The following is a 21,065-nucleotide window of genomic DNA, read 5'->3' as shown; positions in this document are numbered from 1 at the left end:
GTGTCTGATATCTGTTAACAACCACACATGCATATATAATATTTACAGTCTATGGATACTACTCGCTGCAGGACCCCTCTTGTTTATGTTGATGAGTTCAAGAGCACCAGTCAGAGTCGTAATAAAAGTGCTTCTACAGAGTTTTAAGTAAAAGTACAAAAAGTGACAAAGGTGAGACATTTGTCAGTTTGAGTCTATTACAAAGGTGTTTCCTGGTTTGTTTATAGATTAATGAAGCACCATGACTCTTGTTACTTTATTTGTAAAGGAGGAATAGTGACCATTTACCACATTACTAAATAACAGTATCACCTTTTTAAATGCTTTCTATAGTCTGATGTTGTTTATTGGTGATTACAGTTGATTGATTAGTTAATATTATCAGGAAAATGGAGGAACTACAGCATGTTGGGGCTCTTCAGGCAGCTGGTCATGAGGTTACAGACTTTGGAGGAATAATGGAATTTTAAAAATTCATTACATGCATATATCTTTGAATAAATAAAAGATAGGAAGAAGATGAGGGTGTGTGAAGGAGATCCAGCAGAAGTTCAAACTCCTGACTAAAATTCCTCTCTGACAAATCAAAGTATTCCAGTAAAGTCAAAGTAGGCCTATCTGTACTGAAGCTCCATGAAGGAGACTAATCAGACCTTTAAAGACTTTAACACTAACATGTGATCCATGTCACAGCTGTTTTATAGAAATATGATTATTATCTTTGCATGAAGTTTCAGATTTCAACTCCATCACCGCCAACACCAGAACATTTGGAACAATCAGCAGAATCCAAACATTTGTACTCTTGTTTCAAATTATCCAATTTGTTTTTTATTGATCTTATCTGTAAGTTTTATTTCCCAACAGCAAGTCTTAAATGTTTGGTAAACCTCTCGGGGGCTCAACGTCAAAACTGAGAAACATCCTGTTTAGTTGGTCAATCTATGTCATATTTACTTATATTCTGACTCATTATAGAATAAATAATATCCTTACAACAGAAGACAGGTCTCAGTATGCTTGAATATAATCTATAAATAATATTAAACATTTGAATATTTCTTGAAGACGATTCAGAGCAGGACATGAACGTCCTCACTGATTATTATTATGTCCCTGAACGCAGCAGTCAGAGCCACCTACATGTGAAAACGTTGAGTAGTAATAATACATTACAGTTCCTGTTTTCAGTCTGCTCACTTGTCTGAAAAATAAAACTGATGGCGCCACCTGCTGGACAAAGATTCAAAGCTTGATCCAAACAGCAGCCGAGCTCTTATCCAGCTGCTTCAAAGTGAGCAGCCTGATGACTCTGCTGGAGCCAGATTCACACGTAGCCCCGGCCGGGTCACACTCCTGTTCAGGTTTGATCTCTAAAGAGAGAGAAACTGGTCTGTAAGGCATTCAGATATAAACTACTGTAGGGTAGAGGTCACCGAGGGGCGGGCTGGAACAAAGAAAGATCAGTTGTAGTCTGTCTGTTGATGTCTCAGTATTTTTGCTGTCTTTCTTTTCTTATTGTATTTTGTCGTTGCTGTCCTGACCTTGTCTGTTTGTTTTTTCTGTGCCTTATTTGTCATGTATATGTCACCAGTTTGTCACGCTATTGCACCTCATTAAATGAATGAATGAATAAAAACCATTCCTGAGATAATCCACTGCTGGTACGGAGGTGCTCTCTGCCTCCTGTGTGTGAACAAAGAGTGTGTGTGTGTTTGAAGATACAAGTATATCCATCTCACATAGAACTGTGTTTGTCTTTGATTGAAATGGGGGCGGCAGTTGCGGTAGAGGGTCGCCGGTTCAAGTCCCTGGCCTGGTAGCTGGAGAGGTGCCAGTCCACTTCCTGAGCACTGCCCTTGAGCGAGGCACTGAACCCCAAAACTGCTCTGGAGCGCTCACTGTGGGCCGCCCCCTCACTCTGAGACCTCTCCATTAATGCATGTCCACAGGATCCTGTTTGTTCATGTGTGTGTTCATGTTTATTAAACAGAGTGATTCATAAAGGATCAATTCAAAATGAAATATGAAACACACATTGTGAGTGTGTGTAGTTGTCAAACTGAAAGCAGACATCACAGCCGTTTTTACATCTGCACTCCTGAAAACATGGAAATCATTGGAGGAGGACTGCTCCTGACTGCAGACGCAGCACTGAGGGAATGCTACTTTCAACATAAGGCTACTTTTAGAAAATGACCAACCCTGCCTTTAAGCGTGATATTGATTTGAGGTCATATCGCCCCGCCCTGCTAACCAGGCTACCGGAGCAGCAGCAGCACGGCGCCATGCTTCCTCTCCTGAACACAGACAGAAGAGAGGGAGTTGTTTTGATACAGCTGATCATTCAAATATCTAAAAGAAGTGATCATTCAGATTGGGAAATGTACCAACCTTCCTTGTTTGTGTGACTTTCAAATAAAACAGAGTCCTCTCAACCTCACACAGTCCATGTTTTCTTGAAGAATAATTCTCTGAGGTGTTCAGAGTTCAGGTGTGTAGCTCCAGACGCCGCTGCAGCTCAGGCTGTAGTTCTCCTCTCTCACACTGTCGGGCAGCTCAAACTGAGCCAGCGGCCTCAGGAGGCGTCGGAATAGCGTGCTCCTCAAACTGAGCTCTTCCTGGATCTCCGATCAGGACTTTGGTGCCGTGGGTCTCCATGCAGCGGTTCAACCAGCTGTGCAGGCTGGTGGCGAGGGACTGGTCGTAGAACATGTCGCCCAGCAGGATCAGGTGGAAGGCGGCGGGCGGTGAACCCATGATGTTGTGGGTGAGACACACAGGAGGCTGCAGGCCGTTCAGCTCACTGTTCATGTGCGTCGCCACGGCTGCCACTGGAACACAAACAGGCGGGTTAACACGTCACAGGGTTAGGCTTCAAGGAATCATGGTGTTCATGTGTTTCTTTTAATCACAGCAGTCTATATACAGGGTTCACACTCTTTTCCAGGGATCATTTTCCAGGACTTTTCCAGGACATTTTCAGCCATGATGGAGCTGGTATGACAGTCCGTGATCGTGCCACGCCAATATTAAGTGTAGTCTTTAACAAGGTTAATCACACCCACTGTGAGCTACCGCTTCAACGGTTAAACATTTAATATCATGTTAAGGTCCATGTTTTACACTTAACAACGCAGTATTATATTTGAAGAGACAATGCTAGCAAACAAGAAACTTTCAATGGATTCTTGTTCCTCGTGTCCCTGGCTGTACCCCTGAGAAGTTTCAGCAGATTTTACTGGAGACTTTTTTAAATGATTAAAGTTGAATTCTGGTCAAATTGCGTAGAGACGCTGATATTTTAGAACATTTTAATTCATTTTTCTAAAAAACAAGAAACTTTCAATGGAAAGGTCTTCTGGTTTCTGTTTGTAGTTCATTTAAAGTCCCCATGATACTGACAGCAGGCAGAACATTATCTGCACTGAGGACCACCTCCCACAGACGGGATTCTGACAATGATTTGTTTGTCTTAAGAACCAGATACATGCAGTAAAAAAGTCTGTTCTAGATAAAAACTCATTTACAGCCACAGATCTGCTCGACTCTGTCACAAAAGCTGATGATTGTTAGATTCCCTGCATTCCTGAAACGCATCAGAAACCATCGACCCGGCCTCCATGGAGGACAGACCTGACAAAGCTTCACTTTTCATTTCTTACAGATCTGCACAAGGATGCAGCCTCTAGTGGACACTCGATGAACTGCAGGATTTTACACCTCAGCATCGGCTTCATTTTTAAAGACCGGAGGTTTCTGCTTAGTTTGACAAAGTGCAGTCTGAAAGCAAACCGAACCAAATGAAAAATGCAGCAATGTTGCAGCTCAATGATAAATGGATTGAGCTTGTAAAGCGCTTTTCTGGTCTTCTGAAGACTCAAAGCGCTTTTTACACCGCAGGTCACACCTACACATTCACACCCTGATGGTAGAGACTGCTGAGTAAAGAGACCATCAGAAATAACTAATCCCTTTCATAGACACACATACGCCACTGATGAAGCAGCGAGAGCAATTCAGGGTTCAGCGTCTTGCCCAAGGACACGTCGGAGATCTGGCTGCAGGAGCTCGGGATTGAACCCCCAAACCTTCCGGTTGAGAGACGACCGACTCTACCAACCGAGCCACAGCCGCCCCTGAATCGCCCAAAATTTCATACGTTAAAATGAAATAATGTTGAGCTCCATCACAGCTTTTTGACTTCATGCGTCAACCATCTGAGACCTCAGCCAACCACACGAGAGAAAAACCTTCCACCCGTTGACGACATACAGCGAATGTTTTAATGTTCCTATCAAAATAAGAGCCTGAAAATGTGTCCATGCTGTGATGTCATGATGTGAGTAAATAACACAGTAGAGTAAGAGATGAATGAATGCTTACTAGGGTCGATGTCGTTAGCCACTACATGAGCGGCACCGCACAGAATGGCGGCGATGGCGGAGGCTCCGCAGCCGCTGCCCAGATCCAGAACGGTCTGACCCCGACACACTGCGGGGTGGTCCAGGAGAAACCTGAACACAGAGACAGAAACAAACAAAACAGCTGTTTAGGTTTGTGAAACCAACGAGACGCCAGAGTCACTTCCTGCTCCGTCCCACAGGTCGGAATCAAACCTACGGTCTCTGCACATTGTGGCCCTCGAGCTAACCACTAGGCCATCGCCACCCCTTTATCTTAATGTCTTTGTTGCATAATTTCAACGTATTGAAGCGACTGCTCAAACTAATCTTTAAATGACAGTGAGCCTTTGTCCCAGGCGTCTGATGTGTTAGAAGTCCTTCACTAAAAGGTGGCTAAGGTCCTGGACCTCCTGACAACACTAAAGATCTGCACTGAGCAGCCGCTGAAGTCCTGAAGTCAAACACTGGAGCTCAGAGAGTTTAGTGAGAACAATAGAGAAGACGAGGGAACCAGCTGAACAATTGACTCAGGACTTTTGCTTTTATATCGTTATTAAGACGTCTCCTACTGAGCCAAGACACATGCACATTTCAAAAAATAAATCAACCTGTAGTTGGTCCGAACTTCATGGTGTCACGTCCAACACGTCTTTATGACTTCATTCTCGGTTTGGGAGGCGTGGTCTCATTGGACAAATCATCATTATCATCTTATTTCATTAAAACTTCATTAAAGATAGAGTCGGTATCTTTTCAAAATAAAATACAGACTTCTCCTAAAGCTGCTCCATTGTCCCTTCTGGGCCTCCGTACATGTGTGGTGGTGACTGGGTCTGCAGAGACTCTGTCCTCTCACTGGATTTTACTGTTCTGCTTTGTTCTGGTTGACTCAGGATGTTTCTGGGCGGAGCTGGTGTGTTTTGTAGTGTCTCATCTGTATGCATGTACCTTATATTCTCTAATAATCAACATTTATGTCAAGTAGTCATGCTGCATAATCATATGTATCTCAGTAAACTGTATCTTAATAAACTGAAACTGCGCCTCAGGGTAAAAATGCATTTAGCAGAGCACACAGGAAGGAGCCCTCAGGGGAGGGTGAAAGAAAGTTCAGTACAGCAATACAGAAAGGTGAATCCTTAAAGTTACCAATAAAGATGAAGTTGAACAGATCAGATGGTGAAAAGAGGGCGTGAAGAAGCTTGTCCCCACGCCCCTGCAAAGCCATACATACTGTAATCTTTGTCTGTTTTAGTCTCTTCAGTTGAAGGGCTCACTGCTTTATGACTCCATGAATACAGCTTCCTGTGCTCATGTTCTTTGGCCTCCAGGTCCGGTCTCTGAAGAGGACTTTGCAAACTTTAAGGACTACAATTACACCGTGAAGAAAACAGAAAATAGATTCAGAACTTCAAAATGTTGCGGCTTCATTGGGTTCGGATGTAGGTTTAATCTGGGTCCAAATTTGATACAAAAAGTCACTACAGTTTCCTCCAGACAATGACAGCGCACAGGTGAGTGGAGGAGTGGATACAGTTCAGTGATTGGACGAGATTCAAACCGGCGAATATGACGGACGTGGACGTAGCAGCAAAGAAGAGAAAATATAATCAGAGTGAGGAGAAACACCACAATCATTGTTCATTTTAACTGCATTAAAGTTCATATTTTAACACCATATTTATCGACTTTAAAGGTCACATATTCTGCTAAACCCACTCCCCCATGTTCCTCTAACTCTAACATGTGTCTCTAGTCCGTCTACAAACCCCCCAATGATGAGAAAAGTCCATCCTCTCCGTCTTCTCCCTGCTCCACTTTTCAGAAAATGTGTGCTCAAACAGGCCGTTTGGAGATGTTCCCTTCATGACATCACAAAGGGCAGTAGCCCCTCCCCCAGGTGGGTGACACTCCCACAGCTAGGTGTTTGTTCTGCCCTCTGAGGCCGCGATCACACCGAGACGCGCCGCTGCAGACGCGGGCGCTCATAAATACATTTATTTAGTTTAGATTTCCAAGGTAATTCTAATTAGAGGAAACCATGGACCTAACTTCATATTACTTTACTGGGAATGTATTCAAGAAATGAGCAGCTATTTATCACCTGCTTCTCTGGAAATAGCAGAATATAATTACTCGGTGATCATTTTGTGGTGAATTGTGATTTCATTTCAAATAAATGATTTGATAATTGTCACCTACTTACCATGAAATTTGGGGGTAATTTCAAAGAAATTGGAAAAAACAGTTACTTACCAATTAGGACTTGCTTACAATTAAGATCGGGCATTATTTCAAAGAGGTTACGTGCTAATTTTCACTCAATTGTCATGAAATTCAGGGGTAATTTCAATGAAATCAAAAAAAAGTTTGTCTAATTATCACCTAATTACGACGAAATTTGCGGACCTGTAAAGTGTTACCTAGATTTTTGTACAATTCAAAGTGTACATATCATTTTCCAGTAACTTTGACATTTGTCGTTTGAATGATTTACAACGGGGATGTAAAGCAGCTGTGCACCAACAGCTGTTAGTGACGTCACTACTAAAGAGGTGAAAGGTGAATGAAACAGGTATATTAGAGATCTCACCGTGACAGCGCCTGTCCTCCGGGCCAGTAGATCGCCCAGTACGGGTCCTCGTAGGGCCACAGTTCGGGTCTCTCCGTCCAGAATCTGCAGCTGGGAGTGAACAGCCTCAGTCTGAGCTCCGGGGTGAGGCTCTGCTCTCCGACCACCTCCGTGTTTTCACCGATAAATCTGCGGCTGTGAGACACACACCTCCGTCTGAATGCTGTGAACGAGCCTTTAACACACCTGCTCCATGTAGAGGACTTAAAGAGTCCAAACATGACCAGTTAGCCACGGAGCTACTCGTCAGAGCCCTTCTTATGTCTCTGTCACCTTCTGTCGTTTTTTAACATCTTAAAACCCGATAAGAAATGAAAACACACAACTTTCTTCTTCGTTGGCTGGCATCCAAAAAGTTGCATTACTGCCATCTGCTGGATTTAATTATTACTCACATTCCTAAATCCTCCTCAATAAACCTGTTCTCAAGAGAGATTTAAACAAGCATCTTCGTCCTCTCCCTCTCTCCCCACACTCCAAAATACTTTTTACATCTCTTCTTACGAGTCCCTCTCTCTCCATTTCTGACATCATGTTCTGTCTATGTGCTACATACTTTCTACATTTAATAACTACATGTTCAACTGTTTCTGCTAGATTGCATATCTCACAAAGACCAGATGAATGTTTTCCAGTGATATGTAGAGAGCTATTTAAATGACTGTGACTGATTCTTAACCTGGACATTACGACCTCCTCTCTTCTGTTGCTCCCTCTGTATTTTACTTTATCTATTTCCCTCTGAATTGAATATAAATGTCTTCCCTTTGTCTGATTGTTCCGATATTGTTGCCATTCCTGTTTGATTTTACTCCATGTGACTTGTTTCCCCTCTGACTGAGATCATTTGATGTTAATATCAATCCTCTCTTTCTTTACAGCTTCCTTTGCCAACCTGTCCACCTTTTCATTTCCTGCTATACCTGAATGTGCTGGAACCCACATGAACATCACATCTGTCCCCTGTTTAACCACCTGGGAATGTGTAAATATGATTTCATATAATACATCTTGACGACTGTGAGATGATCCTGATTGAATACTGTATAAAGCGCTGACTGAATCACTGCATATCAGCACTTTCCTTCCTTTCATTTGCTCAACACATTCTAATGCAACTAAAATGGCGTACAACTCTACTGTGTACACGTTCAGGAAATCTGACGTTCTCTTCACTACTTCAACCTTGAACCTTTTGGGATAAACGCAGCTGATCCTGTTGCATTTGTCATCGGGTCTTTAGATCCATCTGTGAATACTTGTACATGATCTCCATATCTCTGTTCTATGTGTTCATAGAATTCACTCACTAAATCAACATTTCTTTTCCTTTCCTTTATCTTTAGTAACTCCAAGTCTACTTCAGCTGTCTCAAGCATCCACATTGGAACTGGTGGCCATAAAACAGCTGGACTGATATCCTTGTCATACACTCCCATATCTCTTGCCACTCTATCCCCTATCCATCCAAAACTGGACTTAATTGTTCTCTCTTTTTCCCAGCAATCCTTTAACACTGATTTTGTTGGGTGACTATCTCCATGTCCTCTCAAGTTCAGCCAATAATTAGCTAATAGCTGTTTCCTCCTTAAACATAGTGGCATCTCTCCTACTTCTACCTGAAGTGCACATATTGGAGATGATTTCACTGCCCCAATACATATCCTAAGAGCCTGTGCCTGAATCATTTCTAACTTTGCAAGTGTTGTCTTTGCTGCAGATCCATATACCACACTCCCATACTCAATCCTAGTTCTAATTAACGCCACATATATATATTTTAAGGCAGCAACATCAGCTCCCCAATCCATTCCTACAAGACATCTCATTACATTTATTACTTTTTTATAATAAAAAGAAAAGGAGCTTCATAACAACAGGAATGGAAGTGGAAGAGGTTGAATAAAAAAGGGAAATAAAAAAATAGATAAATAAATAAAGAGATAAAATAAGGTTAGTAACTCTCGCGCTAAGTGACCCAGATAAATGATTAGTCTTTTCACTTAGTGGAAGTTACGAACAAAAGAACAAATGCTGCATGAGAGAAGGTGACAGGTCAGAGGAGAAAACACCAAGATGAAGTTTGAGAATAAGTTCAGTGTAAAAAATAACAACGCATCACGGCTACAAAAGCCAGAAGTATCTGCTCCACAATTTCACCCTTGAACATTTACAGCGTGGTCGGGGGCACAGCTCTCTCTGGGGGATTAATCAAACAGTGACGCTCTCCCAACAGAACAAGCTGGACCAAACGGATCAGTGCGCTCTTTTGAACTTACTGCAGAGCACACGCTTCACCAAATCATCTAATAATGCAAAACCAGCCATGATGTAACATTTCAAAGTAACGCCTGTCACAGCCGACTTTTTAAGGTTTTCACACCAATTAGGCAACGGGTCTGTTTCAAACCACACAAAATCACTTATTTTGTGTTTTGAATTAAAAAAAACTGGGAACATGCATCTAGGTTGAGATGGATTCTGGCGTGCTGTGACACTCGTGGTGCTTTTTATTTGTAGTTTCAATGTTCTACCTCTAGATTCTGTGTGTAAGCATGCTCAGAGCTGTGCTTATATTTACACACATTTCTAAGTAAAAGAACAAGTTGATAAATTCCACTCTTTGCGTGGGAATGTTCTTACACACTCATTACTCACAGATCCGTGCTCACACACTGTTGATAGATGAGCCCCCTGATTTTGTGCTTCAAACGTTCGTACACACGGTTTAAGCACATATCTGTTAGTGAATGAGGCCCATTATCTTTTGTTTCTCTGCAATCACGTTCAACTGGATGCCTCATTATAGAGAGCGTAATGCTGCAGCTCCCCCTGGTGGTGAACCTGTGTCAGTGCTATGTGAGTCCTTAAGACGTGATCATGTGAAAGCCTCCCCCAGTTTGAAGCAAAGAAATAAATCATTTTACAATCTTTAAAAATCAGATATATTTATACAATTTACTATATTTATTTAATACCACATTCTACTCTAATTCTGTGTAGAAGCAGCATGTTTGTGTGGACAATATCACACTGTGGAGCTGAATGAAATGTGAGTCTGTCTCAGAACACTTTCACTAACAGAGACCGCACCTTTACTGATTGAAATAAAGAGTAAGAGTCAGGTGAGGGGGGAGAAGGACAAATGTGTGGATCTTTGTGGAAAACAAAGTTTTATTTCAAATACAAGCGGAGAAGAAAATTACAGAGAGCAGACAGAGAAATAATCTCTTCAGATCGATCAGTCTGGGAGAAAACTGTGGAAACAGTGACACCTGCTAGCAGAAAGCAGTGATAGCAGCAACAGAACCTAAACATGAATTATTATTCAAATAAAACCCTCCACAGATTGAATTTATTTCTATTTAAAATCCTGAGATAATAAAAACAGAAGGTTCAAACATCAAAGTGTAATAAACATCAGAAGTTAAAAATAAAGATAGTTTGATAACGTGTCCGTTGTTACCCTGACATGATGAATGAATATCAATGATTGAGTCTGCATGTTATTCAGCTCTTTTTATATCATCTCATATTACATCAAATATTCAGGTGCTGACTCTGCACCTGGATCCAGACATCCTGTTTGTAGTTCTTTTAAAAACTCAGTGAAGCCTCCTCTTTGTTTTGATCCAACAAAGAGACGACTGATTTATTATCAGACGACCAACGACTCGTGGTTAAAAGCAGAACTTCACACTTTAACTTGCACAGGTGGAATCAACTTCTACTGTTATCTGTGAATATGAGTCAATGAATGCACCACTACACATGTCCACAGGGTGGCGCTGCAACAGAAACATTTATATCCAAATCAAAGAGTTCATCTTCGGTCGCTGAGTCATGAAGCAGTTTAAATTCAGAATATGAGGATAGAAAAATGTCCGAGGTCATGGTCCTGTGTGTGACGGTGGAGCTGATCTCAGAGCAGCTCAGACTGCAGCACTGAGAGTCATCTGCACTGTGATTGGTCCGTCAGTCTCCCAGTAACACAGCCCAGTTAAAGACTCACCAACACACCAGCTGCTGCTTCCAGCTCTGTGATCAGCAGGATCCTCTCTTTAAAGACTCCTCCTCCAGCTGTTGATATAAAAAGAGATAAATGAGAGATTAGACTCTGAGAGAGACTTCATGATTATTCTGATCATATAATATCATCGTTATCATGATTATTCTGATTATCAGTGATACAGAACATCCAGTATGAAGAGCAGCAGGGACTTCAGTCCTGCTCAGAAGTGAAGTGGGCGTGGAAAGTAGCACGCCACCTTTCAGCTCTCGTGGTCACTCGTATTGGTGACTTGAAGCTTAAAGGGACAGAGAGTCCTTGAAGGCATCATCGTGTCACAGACAGTTGAGTGATGTGTTTACTGAGAGTCCTTGAAGGCATCATCATGTCACAGACAGTTGAGTGATGTGTTTACTGAGAGTCCTTGAAGGCATCATCATCATGTCACAGACAGTTGAGTGATGTGTTTACTGAGAGTCCTTGAAGGCATCATCACGTCACAGACAGTTGAGTGATGTGTTTACTGAGAGTCCTTGAAGGCATCATCATGTCACAGACAGTTGAGTGATGTGTTTACTGTTGATTCATGTAAACTGTGTTTAAATCTAGCAGCAGCAGTTTCTGATTTTCTCTGCCTTTTGGGACAGAAATAACAGCAGACATTAAACACACCTTAAAGAGTTATTTCCACCTGGATGAACTGCAGTGTCTCACAGGTGTGCTGTGTGTAATCTGTCCCTGTGTGTGTTACGAGCCTTGTGGAAGAACAATGTGAACCTGTCTGTGTCTGTGCATCTCACCATCTTACTAATGCAGCCTTTAAATAGCATGGAAATACTGCACCATGACTTTAGAGCAGGTTTTTGTTGGTCCATGGTGCAGCTGCTTTCTGCCCCCTGAGACAGCAACGCCCCACCAACACACCTGAGCACAGGTCATGTTAAGACCTAAACACACTCAGGGGAAAGAGGAAGTGCTGATTCAACGTTTACTGATGTAAAGGTTCAAGTGATTTATCTCAAGTGTCCTCACAGGGAAATGAAAAAGTGTCCCTCTGAAGAACATTTCTTTGTTTGGTGCAAAGTTAACAGAACTTCACGTCATATTTCAGAGATCATTAAACTGAATTTATTCTGACTTTAAATAACAGAAAAATAACAAACATGAACTTTGCTCTAATCAGTTTGATGAAGAATGTCTAACTGCTCTCAATCTGAATGGCTACTCCTCATGTCTCTTATTTTTCGTCGCTTGAACCGGAAGTCGTTCTGTGCCGCCATGTTGATGGACGTCTCAGGTCTCTTATTTTCAGCACAGAGGATCGAGGAAACTTGAGACCAGCCTTCCAGGAAGTCTTTTTATGGACAGACACGCCCCCTTATCAAATATCACTAATTGACTGGATCAGACTTCAGTGAAACTTCTCAACATTAGCAGAGTTTAATAAGGGAGAAAAGACGGACATTAAAAAGACGCTAAACAGACACAGCAGACATTTAAGTGTCTGTAAACATCTGTCAGTTTGTAAAGAGTCGGTCTGTGATGAGCTGGAATTCAAAAAGTGTTTGACATGAAGATTAACAACCAGCCTGTCTGTTTGAAACCCAAAGTCAATTTGGACTTCACACCAACTTTATAAGCTGGTTGAAAGCTATGAACAAGCAGCCTAATGTCAGAGAAAGAGTTAATGGAGTAATGTAAATGTATTTTTAAGATCTCAAAAGTTACCAGACGAGGGGATCCATTGTCACCATTGCTGTTCGTACTATCTATTGAACCGCTGGCTGAATATATGAAGGTAGAACAAAAAATAAAAGGCATATCTATAGCAGGAGAAAATCACAAATTGGCGATGTATGCTGATGATATCTGAATTTATTTCTATAAGCCTGAACAGTCAGGTGAAGTACTAATGAAGGTAATTAAAGAGTCATTTCAGGGTACACATTAAATATAAATAAGTCTGAGGGAATGCTAATGGGCTGTACAATCGGTGATGAAATCAAACAGAAATATGCATTTCATTGGGATGTCGAGAGGAGAAATTACTTTTTTTTCCCCAATTAAGATGCTAGAAATGAGAGAGAGATTAATGAGCATTACTGTAATGCTGATGTTCTGAGTTTTAACTCCACTTCCACATAAATTAGGAGAACGTGCACGAGCCTGCTGGTTAAGAACATCGGTAGGTAATCAGTGTTGATAAATCCCATGTTCTTAACCTGCAGGCTCGCACACGTTCGGGGACATTTACATTCAGAAACGCCTCCAATGAACCATTTATGGTAACAACACACCTCTTTAAAAACCACCTGAATATATTTACCTCGCCGGAATAATGACTACGAGAGCAAAGAAAAGGAGCTTCATAACAACAGGAATGGAAGTGGAAGAGGTTGAATAAAAAAGGGAAATAAATAAATAGATAAATAAATAAAGAGATAAAATAAGGTTAGTAACTCTCGCGCTAAGTGACCCAGATAAATGATTAGTCTTTTCACTTAGTGGAAGTTATTAACAAAAGAACAAATGCTGCATGAGAGAAGGTGACAGGTCAGAGGAGAAAACACCAAGATGAAGTTTGAGAATAAGTTCAGTGCAAAAAATAACAACGCATCACAGCACAAAAGCCAGAAGTATCTGCTCCACAATTTCACCCTTGAACATTTACAGCGTGGTCGGGGGCACAGCTCTCTCTGGGGGATTAATCAAACAGTGACGCTCTCCCAACAGAACAAGCTGGACCAAACGGATCAGTGCGCTCTTTTGAACTTACTGCAGAGCGCACGCTTCACCAAATCATCTAATAATGCAAAACCAGCCATGATGCAACATTTCAAAGTAACGCCTGTCACAGCCGACTTTTTAAGGTTTTCACACCAATTAGGCAACAGGTCTGTTTCAAACCACACAAAATCACTTATTTTGTGTTTTGAATTATAAAAACTGGGAACATGCATCTAGGTTGAGATGGATTCTGGCGTGCTGTGACACTCGTGGTGCTTTTTATTTGTAGTTTCAATGTTCTACCTCTAGATTCTGTGTGTAAGCATGCTCAGAGCTGTGCTTATATTTACACACATTTCTAAGTAAAAGAACAAGTTGATAAATTCCACTCTTTGCGTGGGAATGTTCTTACACACTCATTACTCACAGATCCGTGCTCACACACTGTTGATAGATGAGCCCCCTGGACTTTTCTCCTTTCCTCTTGGTGTATTGTTTTGTTTTTTTCATCACTTTTGTAGTAATTTGTTTGTATATTTAGTCACTTCTAAATTGTAGTTCTCATCTGCCTTGGTATGATGTTTACATTTTGATGATTAACTTTCTTTGTTTAAATGTGTAACCTTTTTACTAAACCATGTGACTACTACTGATCATGTGACTGGCTGTAAAGCGTTAAAGTAAGTAGCTTGGCTGCCATTTTGTACCTGCCCTGATGAAGGCCTGTATGGCTGAAACATGTTGGCATGTTTTTATGAATCTGTAGCCCTGATGAATTAAAGGCTTTTTATGCTGAACCCTCTGAGTGCCTCAGACTTCTTCAAAAACTTCTAAGTTGGATCCCCGCACGGAAGAGCAGCAGAGGAACTAATTACCAAAATAATTTACAACACCCATGCAGCACTCCATGCATCTGCTTTGTGACTGGAAATATTGTATTTTCAAATTCAAAAACATTTCAAGGTTTTTAATGACTGTACGAATCCTGAACTGTGTTTAGTGAAACCCTGTAGAGACCAGGATGGACTAAACCCAACCCTGTACTCACCTCAGAGACTCCAGTCTGTAGTCTGGATTCTCCTGAAGGTCACTCAGCAGCTTCACTCCTGAATCCTGCAGATTGTTGAAGCCCAGGTCCAGCTCTCTCAGATGGGAGGGGTTGGACTTCAGAGCTGAGGCCAGAGAAGAACAGCTGATCTCTGACAAACTGCAGTCCCTCAATCTGAATAAAGAATAAAAGATGTGAATAAAAAGAATGATCAATCAGATGATAACATAACAACATAACTAGGTCCAATAAGTGAGTGTGTCCCTAAAATAAGTAGAGAGACTTTGTCATTCTGTTATTGTGGATCATTCAAATGTCAGCTTTCTACAGACATCATCCAAACATTCATACAGCTGTTCATGTCAATAAAGACAGCAACATGTTACTGACCTCAGTCAAGATTACACAACCAATACTCTACTGAGCTTTACACACCTGGGAGAGGGTGTGTGTGTGTGTGCGTGTGTGTGTGTGTAAGTCTCTCTGTGTCTGTGTGAGTGTGTGTGTGTCTGTGTATATGTGTGTGAGTATGTGTGTCTGTGTGTGTCTGTGTGTGAGTGAGTGAGTGAGTGAGTGAGTGAGTGAGTGAGCGAGCGAGCGAGCGTGCGTGCGTGCGTGCGTGCGTGCGTGTGTGTAAGTCTCTCTGTGTCTGTGTGTGTGTGAGTGTGTGTGTGTGTGTGTGTGTGTGTGTGTGTGTGTGTGTGTGTGTGTGAGTGTGAGTGTGTGTGTGTGCATGTGTGATTTAGTGTGTGTGTGTGTGTGTGTGTGTATCTGTGTGAGTGTGTGTGTGTGTGAGTGTGAGTCCCTCTGTGTGTGTGTGTGTGTGTGTGTGTGTATCTGTGTGTGTGAGTGTGTCTGTGTGTGTGAGTCCCTCTGTGTGTGTGTGTGTGTGTGTGTGTGTGTGTGTGTGTGTGTGTGTGTGTGTGTGTGTGTGTGTGTGTGTGTGTACATGGGTTGATTAGGAACCCTTAATGTTCCAGGTGTGTCACTGTTGGGTGATGCACCAGGAAGGGACACAGGTTTTTTGACCACATGTCAATGAGACAGGTCAATGAATGCAGTTGGAAATGTTTGTATGTCTAAATTAAATGAAGAAACAAAAGATCCCGACTGGACATTGAACTTATTGCGTGCGTAAGGCCTCACTGGAACGGTGCATCAGTGGCTGTTTGTTGAGTTTCTGTGGTTTGTTTATCATTTTGTTTTTGGACAAATAGCCACAATAGGATCATTTTGGAAGATCAACCTATATAGTTTAAATCATCATGAATGAACCAAACCCCCAAATTAATATATTTAACACAACAAAGATTATCAGAGTAAATCTTTTATAATAGTTGGTTAAGTCCCCGAAGTAATTCACATCCTCACGGCGCGTTGCGTCAAATACAAGTTTTAATTACAACAAAAATATTCCTTTAATTTGCCCCTTTAGAAATTCAAAAACTAAGTCACAAACAAATTAAATATATATTATGAGCCACGAAAGATCAGTTTCAATGATCTCTTATTCTCTTTTATTCATTTATTTATTCATTGAGTTTTTCAATTTTGAGAGGAAACAAACAATAAAAACAATACTGAAAATAAACTAAACAAAAAACCCCAAACTAACAGATGCTGCAAATAATGTATACAAAGACATCAGAAATATCACAGAGAAAAACACAAATATTTGTATACATTTCAGGGTTTTTCCTGCATAGAGAATTCTTTGGCGCCCCCCAAAGAGGTTTTACCCAGCGCCAAAGGAAAATCACCAGCGCCAAAAGAAAAAAAAAGACGATTCAAATTGCAAATCAAATCCTCTCTGAATGTTTTAAAAATATCAATACATCAAACGACTGTTGAACAAGCAGAACATAAACTTAAATACGACGTCTCTGACTTCTAGCAGTCATCTCCCCTCTCATCCGTTTACGCATGTGGCTCGCGCTGGATAGCCAGCTGATTGACTGTTGGTTTCTTTTGACTGGTTCATGACGCTCCGCTGACACTCACAAGCGCTAAATGAGGGTTGATTTTCCGTTTGGCGAGTTCATTTCAAAGAGTAATGTTCTTCATGGCGGTAAATATTTATCCCAACAGTCATGTTAAAACTAAACTAAACCGTGTATGATGTAGCTGCAGCTACTTGTCCCTGCTCCTCTGCTGTCTGCAGACGGGTCATCACGGGGGCACGCCGAGACGAGACACACCAACATACATGGCTGCAAACACACACACACACACACCGGAACGCCAACCACCGCGCACACCTGTTGACTTGTAGTGAAAAGTCTGTAGCCAGCTGTAGTCTGTGAACTTCTCCACACAGACTGTCAAACAGCAAATAGATTTTTATTATTTCTCAATTTCCTGATTTGATCAAATGATCCAAATGATCTGTGACTGAAATCTGTGATTACTTGACATAATACCTTAACTCAAATAAATGTACGTAAACAAATGTAAAACTAAAACACAATTTAAAGGTAAAGAGCAGCCATCATAGGAAGAGGGTGAAATGCACTGAGGATGTGACCCCCCCTCTCTCAATCTCATTACACCCCTCTCCCTCAAAATCCCTCTCCTCCCCTGTTTCACTGTTACAATAAAAAAAAAAAATCTTTACCAGATTTAATTGTGGTTTCAGTAACTTAAGCATAATGATAATATTATTTATAAAATGGTCAGATATAACAGGAAATGCACAGATTTCTGTCAAATAAGGTAATACAGACTCAGACTATACTGTTATACGAGGGTCGAACATTTACTACAGCGCGTAAAGTCAACCCCCCAAAGGCCCGTTCAGAGCCAGGAAGAAACCCTGCATAAATATAGACAAGTAGTCACACAAAAATAGTAACAGTGTAAATGAAGCAGAAAATAAATGAGTAGCACAGACAGGTTTGCAGTTTAAGTTGCACAGTGTCTTGCAGGGCGACTGCTTCAGAGTCTCTGAAGGAAAGAATCCTTCCACAGTCTCCAGCATTCGTCAGTTTTATGACTGAGGTCATGAGTCAATTTCTCTAAAGGGAGTAAGGCTGCGATTTGTGAAATCCACACATCAACAGTTGGGATCTGTGGAGCAGACCAACGTAGCAAGATACACTTTTTTGCCAGAAACAAAAGATTAACTAACAGAACTTTTACATCTGAATGAAAAAGACCCTTAGTGATTCAACAGATAAAAGGAAGGGGATAATGGGAACACCAGTTATCTCGTGGATCACAGAATGAAGCCCTCTCCAAAATGTTTGGATACGGTCACATGACCAAAACACATGAATAAATGTACCTTTATGTATCTTACATTTAAAACAAAGGTTTGAGGAGCTGGGAAACATTCTCTGGAGGCGAACAGGTGTAAAATAAGTTCTGTGGAAAAATGTAAAATTTTGTTCATGTAGGAGATCGAGGTGCACTTTGGAAAAATTCCACTGCAGATTCTTTCCCAATCTTCAACACTGAATGTTACCCCTAGATCACATTCCCACAGCGGCCTCAAAGACTCATAATCTGAAGAATCAGTGTACAACAGTAAAGCATAAAACTTGGAGATAATACCTTTAAGTGATTTGGCAGAAACCAAGACATTTTCAATTTCTGAGAGTTTCAATCGGATTAAATCTTTCTCCAGTAGCGACTGTGTGAAGTGACGGACATGGAGATATCTGTAAAAGTCCTTATGAGGAATGTTAAAATCATTTTTAATTTGCTCAAACGTCTTAACAGAACCAGAGATCAACAGGTCTGAAAGATCTGATAGACCTTTGGAGGACCACTCCAGGAGGCCAATACTTCTGATTTGCACAGGAAAATCAGGATTCAATGCCAGAGGCGAACAAGCAGAAATAAAAGAGGGAATATTCAAATATATTTGAATATCTCTCCAGACCAGTAGTGTGTTAAAGATAATGTAGTTATTGTGAAGTGATTTCAATTGGTCTATATTGTTGACAAACAGGAGTGAGTTAAGCCGTCTAGGGCGACAAACTGAGGATTCAAGCCCAACCCATAAAGAGTCTTTGTGGTGATTGGACAGTTCTGTGTTTTTTTCCTTGTTTGGTGCTTGTGTTTTTGTTCTTTCAGAGGCTGGGTGTGGCTTATCAGCTGCTGGAGCTCCCTGCAATCACTCACCTGTTCGTCATCTGTAATCACCGGCTGCAGCATTTATACCCTGGTTCAACTCTCGCAAGCTGCCAGATTATTTCCGCCTACGCCGTGGTAGATTGGCGTCGCAGCATCAGTAAACTTTTTGTGCTTTGGATACCTGTAACTAATTATTCCCTTGTCTTCTTTTTTTCCCCCAGTGCCTCCAACTACCGAGCTCCAGCGCCTCACCACCCAGCCTCTCATTCAAGCCTCACCAGCCTTCACCAGCCTCACGTCAATAAATACCCCTTTACCCACTACCCTGTTTTCCGGTCTTGCTTTTGGGTCCACTTAAAAACCTTTAAGGTCATAACAGTCTTGCCTATTTAGACACCAGTCCGTCATCATTTTAAGTTGAGATGACCAGAAATACAGCTTTAGATTTGGGAGGGATAAGCCTCCAAAATCTTTTGGTTTAGAAAATGTAACTCTCAGATGCTTATTGTTCCAAATGTATTTGGAAATACAGGAGTTGAGTGACTTAAAAAATGCTGGGGTCAAGTAACATGGTAGATTTTGAAAGAGGTAATTTAACCGAGGAAGGATATTCATTTTTATAGTATTGATTCTTCCAAGAATAGAGTTTGGCAAGGAGGTCCACTTCTGCAAATCTTTCTGAATTTTTAGGATTAAGGGAGAGTAGTTAGTCTCAAATAAATTATTTAAATCTGGAGTGATGTAAATACCCAAGTATTTGAGACCCCCTAAAGATAAATGGAAAGGAGACTGTAGAGGCTTATTATGGGGTATGTTGAAAGGTAAGGCAACAGATTTGCCAAAATTAATTTTATAACCTGACAAAGCATTAAATGAGGCTATAGAGTTCAAGACTGCAGGAATAGATTTATCAGGTTTACTAAGATACAGCAAAACATCATCAGCAAACAGGGAAATAACATGTCTATCTTCACCCGCTGTGACTCCAGTTATATCAGGATTAGTCCTGATGGCCTCTGCCAGGGGCTCAATGAAGAGCGTGAACAGAAGAGGAGACAGGGGGCAGCCCTGCCTACAGCCTCTGCGCACTGGAAAACAATCAGACAATAGGCCGTTAGTATTGACACTGGCTTTCGGGTCAGAGTAAATAGTTTTAAAGATATTAATAAAATTAGAACCCAGACCAAATTTATCTAACACTGCAAACAGGAAGGACCATTCTACTCGGTCAAAGGCCTTTTCAGTATCCAGAGAGATCACAAGTGCTGGGTCTTTGAGGGTGTTAAGAAGATTCACGATATTTAATGCACGTCGCACAATATCCGTGCCATATCTAGATTTGACAAAACCCGTCTGGTCCGGTTTGATGATTTTAGGGAGCACATTTTCAAGTCCACATTGAGAAGACTGATAGGCCTATATGACGAGCACTCCAAAGGATTTTTGTCCTTTTTTAAAAGTAAACTAATAGAGGCATGCCTCCAAGAAGGGGGAGATTCACCTTTTAGAATATTATTGACAGCCGCATGAGAATTGAATGGATCTCGGACCAAAACCTCTTGTAAAATTCTAGCGGAAACCCATCCGGGCCCGGGCATTTCCCGCTTGGCATAGCCTGAATCGCAGACCACACCTCCTCTGGTGTAAATGCAGCATTTAAAGTAGAACGATCATGCTCTGTAACGGTAAGTAAAGAGATAGTATTTAGATCAGAGGTTATGTTTTCGTAATCGTTCTTCTCTGAGCTATAAAGGGATTCATAAAAATCTTTAAATGTAGAGTTAATAATCAGAGGGTCAAATGAAACAGTGCCACTTGAAGTCCTTATATGGCTGATCAGGCGGTCATTGTTCTGAGTCTTCAGTTGATGTGCAAGTTAGCGACTGCATTTGTTTCCAAATTCATAATATTTTTGTTTAGTGTCTATTAGTAACTTCTGAATATGACGAGTGTGGTCCAAATTAAGTTTAGTCTTTGCAGTCACTGGCGTTTTAAGGTTTGCAATGGTAGGAGATTGTTTATGCAGCAGTTCTAAATGATAGACTTCTCTTTCCAGAGTTTTCCTGTTACTCTCCTGAACTTTCTTTAGGTGGGAAGTATAGGAGATAAGATATCCACGTAAAGTGGCTTTAGCTGCATCCCAGATCATAGCGGGAGAGACTGCAG

The 21,065-nt window shown here is 41.2% G+C and overlaps 1 protein-coding gene and 1 pseudogene across 1 annotated transcript in view; both read right to left on the bottom strand.

Moving 5' to 3' along the window:
* The window catches only part of LOC136179606 (NLR family CARD domain-containing protein 3-like), a 360,535-nt gene that overhangs the window by 173,378 nt on the left and 166,092 nt on the right, over positions 1-21,065 (bottom strand). The gene's annotated exons all lie outside the window — the stretch shown is intronic.
* Positions 2,484-7,862, bottom strand: LOC136179600 (electron transfer flavoprotein beta subunit lysine methyltransferase-like; annotated as a pseudogene).

Source organism: Labrus bergylta, chromosome 7 (genome assembly GCF_963930695.1).
Source record: "Labrus bergylta chromosome 7, fLabBer1.1, whole genome shotgun sequence".
Taxonomy (NCBI): Eukaryota; Metazoa; Chordata; class Actinopteri; order Labriformes; family Labridae; genus Labrus; species Labrus bergylta.
The sequence above is the reverse complement of the archived record's forward strand: the minus strand, read 5'-3'. Positions and strand labels throughout refer to the sequence as shown.